At 42.9% G+C, this 6,000-nt stretch overlaps 1 long non-coding RNA gene across 5 annotated transcripts in view; it reads right to left on the bottom strand.

The window, feature by feature from the left end:
* Positions 1-387: 387 nt before the first annotated feature.
* Positions 388-6,000, bottom strand: part of LOC132846339 (uncharacterized) — a 70,234-nt gene continuing 64,621 nt past the window's right edge. For all 5 annotated transcript variants that reach the window (XR_009648499.1, XR_009648498.1, XR_009648496.1 and 2 more), the window contains 2 exons: positions 4,874-5,319; positions 388-1,743 (listed from right to left, as the gene is read on the bottom strand). This is a non-coding gene — a long non-coding RNA (uncharacterized LOC132846339). The remainder of the gene's footprint in view (positions 1,744-4,873; positions 5,320-6,000) is intronic.

Below are 6,000 nucleotides of genomic sequence, written 5' to 3'. Positions count from 1 at the left end.
AGCCAAAGCACCAGCTCTGAACCAGGAAAAGTGGTTCTTAAGTAGCACCAAAACGTTGCTGGTCTAGACTTAAGAACCGCTTGTGTCCGGGGCTGTGGGCGGAGCTACTGTTAGCGCATTTGGTAATGTACCTTAAGTATACTAATGTTTAATACACTTTTACTTTACTGCAATATGATCAATTATCAGCACACATGATAGTAGGTAGCTACATGCTAAGGCTAACTTTTTTCTGTGTTAATGATAAAATAACGTTATGTACTTTCTCGATAACAACCTCCGTTTATACAGATTACATGGAGCTGCACGTACACGTTGGATTCGCCGCGTTTGGATGCCAATGTAGGTTCACAAAGTCATGAGCATTAACAGTAAAACAACATCCGCCATTGTTGATGTTGTGGTTTTGTTTGCCGCTGCTGCGCTAACGTTGCTGTGTAACGTGACACGTATATGGTGACGTCAGACTCGGCTCTGTGATGGCTCTCTAACCGATGGAAAGGCAAACCGGTTCTTAGAAGGTTTGCCAGTGGAACCAACTTTGAACCAGCACCCGGTTCTTTTTGGTGGAAAAGGGGTATAAGACACAATGGGTTTCAGAGTGAGACCATTTAGGAGGCTAAGAACATTCTCAAAACCTCTGGGGAACTCTTGAAGAACCCTATTTACTAAGGCTTAGTTAAGCTTCACCACCTCTGGGTTACTTATTTTGAAGCAAAATATTTATGGTCATCATCATCATCATCATCATCATCAACATGATGATAAACTCCTTGCACAAATCACAAGCAAAGAAAATTTGCTAAGGAATCCATTGATTTATTTGGTAAGTGATGTCATACTTTTTATCCGTTTCAAGTTAACTTAATGTTCTAGGAACAAATTCCATAATTTTCATCAAAGCCCCTTAAAAACCTGAAGCTCCAGCTTCACCTCGGACTGTAACGAAGCGCTGACACTGAAGTCTCCTTCCACACATGGTACACGAACACCATACTCTTTTCTTGCTGTTGCTATGGAAACAATTTCATTTGCTACATTGATTTATATGTGCGATCTGCGATTCGCAGCTCTTCCTGTCAGAGCCGCAGTTCCCGAAAAGTTCATCAACACACATCACACAAAACAGAAATGTCTTTTTCCAGAAAGAGCTCGACAAAAGCACGGTAACGTCTGCACATAGATCCTGCAGAGGCTTCTGGAAAATTCCCAGCATGATCTGGTAAAATCCGTAAAATAATCCAGCTCTGATATATGAACCGAAAGTGTAGCAATTCCCTGTTTTCCGTAGCACCCTGGATTCCTGATGATCCACAGATCCGAGGGGAAGCAGAAGCAGTGGCTTTTTCCCGTTATTTTTTTAACTAAGCACTTCTCAGTATTCCCAGTATATCCAGTTCTCCGGATCTCCAAAAAGGAGAGAGAAAGAGAGAGAGAGAGAGAGAGAGAGAGAGAGAGATATGAAGTAAAAATAAAATGATGCTCATGCGGCAGCGCACTCGGATTCAGCCTCTTGCCTGTGCAGATTCTGGGACTGGTCTGGAGAGGATCAGCCGTGTCATCCGTGTAGCAGAGAGAACAACGAGGAAGTTCTCCATGAGGGAGAACGAGAGAGACGAAAAGAGAGCGAGAGAGAGGAGAAGGTGATCTGGGATCAGACCGGATGGATGGATGTGCTGTTCCTCTCATGTGAGCTGGATGGCAGCAGTACGACTCGGAATGATGAGACAGGAGACGCTTTATCTGTGAGGAGGAGAGACGGAAAGTCAGAGTCAAGCTTTTATTTACGGTTCTTATCAAAGCACAGAACACATCCTTCTGACCACACACACATACAGTACACGCACACACACGCAGCACACAAACACACACATACACGAACATGCACACAAACAAACACACATACACAGATGCTCACACAGAAACACACATGCGCACACAAACACACACGCGCACACAAACACACACACATACACGCGCATACACATGCAGCACACAAACACACACATACACGAACATACACACAGACAAACACACATACACACATGCTCACACACAAACACACACACGCGCGCACACACGCAGCACACAAACCCCCACACACACACACATACACGAACATGCACACAAACAAACACACATACACAGATGCTCACACACAAACGCACACAAACACACACGTGCACACAAACACACACAGCACACACAAACACACACACAAGAACGCACACACAAACACACACGCACACAAAACACATACATACAAACACACACACACACAAACATGCACACCACAAACAATCACAAGCGCATGTACATATACTGTACATAGAAACACACACACAACACACACATACACATGCGCACAGAAACACATGCACACACACAAACACCAAAATGTAGGGATGTATTTATACTTGAAATTATGTAATACATAAAAAAAAATACATAAATTATGTATTTATAATTGAATCTCTTTATTTACTTTTTTTTCACTCGAAAATTTTTTTCACTTTCTATTTCTTTTTTCACTCAGACTCAGGAAAAGAACATTTAGTAATTCGTTCATTTTAACATTGAAGTTTGCGTTTCCTAATAAAAAATTCAACAGCATTATGTATTTTGATCCCAACTTAAAAAAGTGAATTAAATCAAAATAAATGAAAAGAAAACGTGAAGCAGCTAAAAAATGGAAATAGCAGCAGGCAAGAGCCTGGGATTAGCGCTGCCAAGTTACCATGGCAACCAGGCCAGACTCAACAAACGCTGAGTGTGACACTGAGCATGTCTGTCTGGAGACACACATACACACACACACACACACACACACACACAGTCATTACCATATCGGCTTCATTTTGTCTCTCATTTTAACTACAAAACAAGAAATTAAACAATGTGTACAGGTAGTGTGTATTGTGTCTGTAGTGTCTGTAGTGTGTGTAGTGTGTATTGTGTCTGTAGTGTCTGTAGTGTGTGTGTAGTGTGTTTTGTGTGTATTGTGACTGGCATGTTGTCTGGCTGATAAATACAGGATTTAATGAGAAGCAGAAGAAATGAATATAAATGAAGTAAATTAGCATAAGCGTAACAGAAGGATTTAGCTGTCTGATCTTCAGTCAGAACAAACACAACTTTATATAATATTTTATTTTCTCTGCTGCTGATGATGATGTCGAAGATGATGAAGATGATGATGATGATGATAAGATGTTCAGAGCAGAAAGGTCAACACAAATGTTGAGGAGTTTATGAGATGAGACAGAGTCAGTGTCAGTGTTCTACAGGTTTATACAGAAACACACAACATACAGACTGAAACAGACTGACAACGCTGAGAATTATTAATGACACACCACCACCACCATCACCACCACCATCATGATCATCAACACCATCATGATCATAAACACCACCACCACCACCAATACCATCACCACCATCATGATCAACACCATCATAATCAACACCATCATGATCATCAACACCATCATGATCATAAACACCACCACCACCACTACCACCAATACCATCACCACCATCATGATCAACACCATCATAATCAACACCATCATGATCATCAACACCATCATGATCATAAACACCACCACCACCACTACCACCAATACCATCACCACCATCATGATCATCACCACCATCATGATCATCAACACCATCATGATAATCAACACCACCACCACCACCAATACCATCACCACCATCATGATCATCACCACCATCATGATCATCAACACCATCATGATCATCAACACCACCACCACCACCAATACCATCACCACCATCATGATAATCAACACCACCATCACCACCAATACCATCACCACCATCATGATCATCAACACCATCATGATCATCAACACCATCACCACCAATACCATCACCACCATCATGATCATCAACACCATCATGATGATCAACACCATCACCACCAATACCATCACCACCATCATGATCATCAACACCATCATGATCATCAACACCACCACCACCACCAATACCATCACCACCATCATGATCATCAACACCACCATGATCATCAACACCATCACCACCAATACCATCACCACCATCATGATCATCAACACCATCATGATCATCAACACCACCACCACCAATACCATCACCACCATCATGATCATCATCACCACCATCACCACCACCATCATGATATATCAACACCACCACCACCAATACCATCACCACCATCATGATCATCAACACCATCATGCTCAACACCACCACCACCACCACCACCACCATCATGATCATCACCACCATCATGATCATCAACACCACCACCACCATCACCACCATCATGATCATCAACACCACCACCACCATCATGATCATCAACACCACCACCACTACCAATACCATCATCAGCAGCACCATCACCGCTACTACCAACACAATCACCACCAACACCATCGTCAGCACCAACAACACTACCAACACCATCATTACCACCATCACGATCATCAACACCACCATCGGAACCAACACCATCACCACCACCACCACTGCCACCACCTTTAGACACCAACACCACCATCACCACAATCACCACCACCACCATCATCATCATCATCATCACCAACACCAATACTAAGGGGTAAAAAAAAAACATTTTTATGAGGAATGAATGTAAGATGATAGAATACAAATTGAAAAAGGGTCCAAACAGACAGAAAAAAACAGTGAACCAAAAAGAAGGAGTTTAACAAAAAAACAGCAAAAATGTGTAAACAGTAAAGAGAAGAAAGAAAAAAGAAAAAAAGGAAAAGGAAAGAAAGAAAGATGATGTTTGCTAATAAATCAGCTCAGTGATCTGTAGAGTGTTCCTGTCTTTTACCTCCTCCTTCTCCTCCTCCTCCTCCTCCTCCCCCTTCCTTGAGCTCTTCCTCACTCTCTCCTTCCTCCAGCAGGTGTAAACACATCCTTCTGCCCCTCAGAGCGTCTCTTTTCCCCTCTGTGCGGTCGAGACAGTCTCTTTTCCCCTCGAGAGGAGGCAGTCGGACTCTCGACCCGAAGCTTCAGCTTTGTAAAAGCTGTCGTCTTAACGAACGCCAGTGGGAAGAGTCCGGCGGCTCGGCTGTCTGCACGCTGTACAGAGTGGGAGACGTGTACAGAGTGGTCAGAGGGGTTACGGGGGGTCACAGGGGGAGTCGCGCAGTCTGGGCACTCATCTCGTGCTCTGGTCTCCAGGTCATGTCATCCATCTGCCACTAATTTGCTCCTGAATTTCCTTCCTGGGTCACAAGGTGTGACGGCTCATGGCTCACTTTCCCTGGGTTTGTCCTTGTTCAGTGAAAACACACACACACACACACACACACAACTACAATAATTAGAACACTGTACAGCTCACACTAACTGCAGCATTAATGTGTACATTTTAATTATACAGTAAATGAAATGAAAGAAAGAAAGAAAGAAAGAAAGAAAGAAAGAAAGAAAGAAAGAAAGAAAGAAATCTATTTTTCTGAACGCCATAGGCTTAAGATGAACCTGGATGACTCCTACACACACATACACACACACACACAGCTTACACAATGCCTGAACTGCGCCAGATGGCAGGCTGTGATCATTTATTTATGAGGAAGTTCACAGAGTTCTGCCAGCCTGCACTCTGCCACCCCCCCAAACCCACACACACACACACACACACACACATACACACACACACACACACACCATCCCACACACATAAGGCTAAACTCAAAATGGCGACACCCATGGTAGCTTGGCTTACAGTCAATGCTAAGTGTAATAACAGCATCATTTAAGTCGAACGTTTATTCTTAGCAATTTAACGACGTCTGAGATAAAAGATGAAGCTCCACATGGTTCTGTATCTTTGCCGGTGTGACTTTGACAGATTAATAAAAGTCACTTTGTGACACAACGTTGATGTTTTTCAACAAGGCAGAGAAGATGGATGTTAGCCGTTGATGCTAAGTGTAATCTCAGTCGTAT

The sequence above is a fragment of the Tachysurus vachellii genome, chromosome 5 (genome assembly GCF_030014155.1).
Source record: "Tachysurus vachellii isolate PV-2020 chromosome 5, HZAU_Pvac_v1, whole genome shotgun sequence".
NCBI classification, from domain to species: domain Eukaryota; kingdom Metazoa; phylum Chordata; class Actinopteri; order Siluriformes; family Bagridae; genus Tachysurus; species Tachysurus vachellii.
Note: the sequence above shows the minus strand (reverse complement) of the source record. Positions and strands in the feature narration are given on the sequence as shown.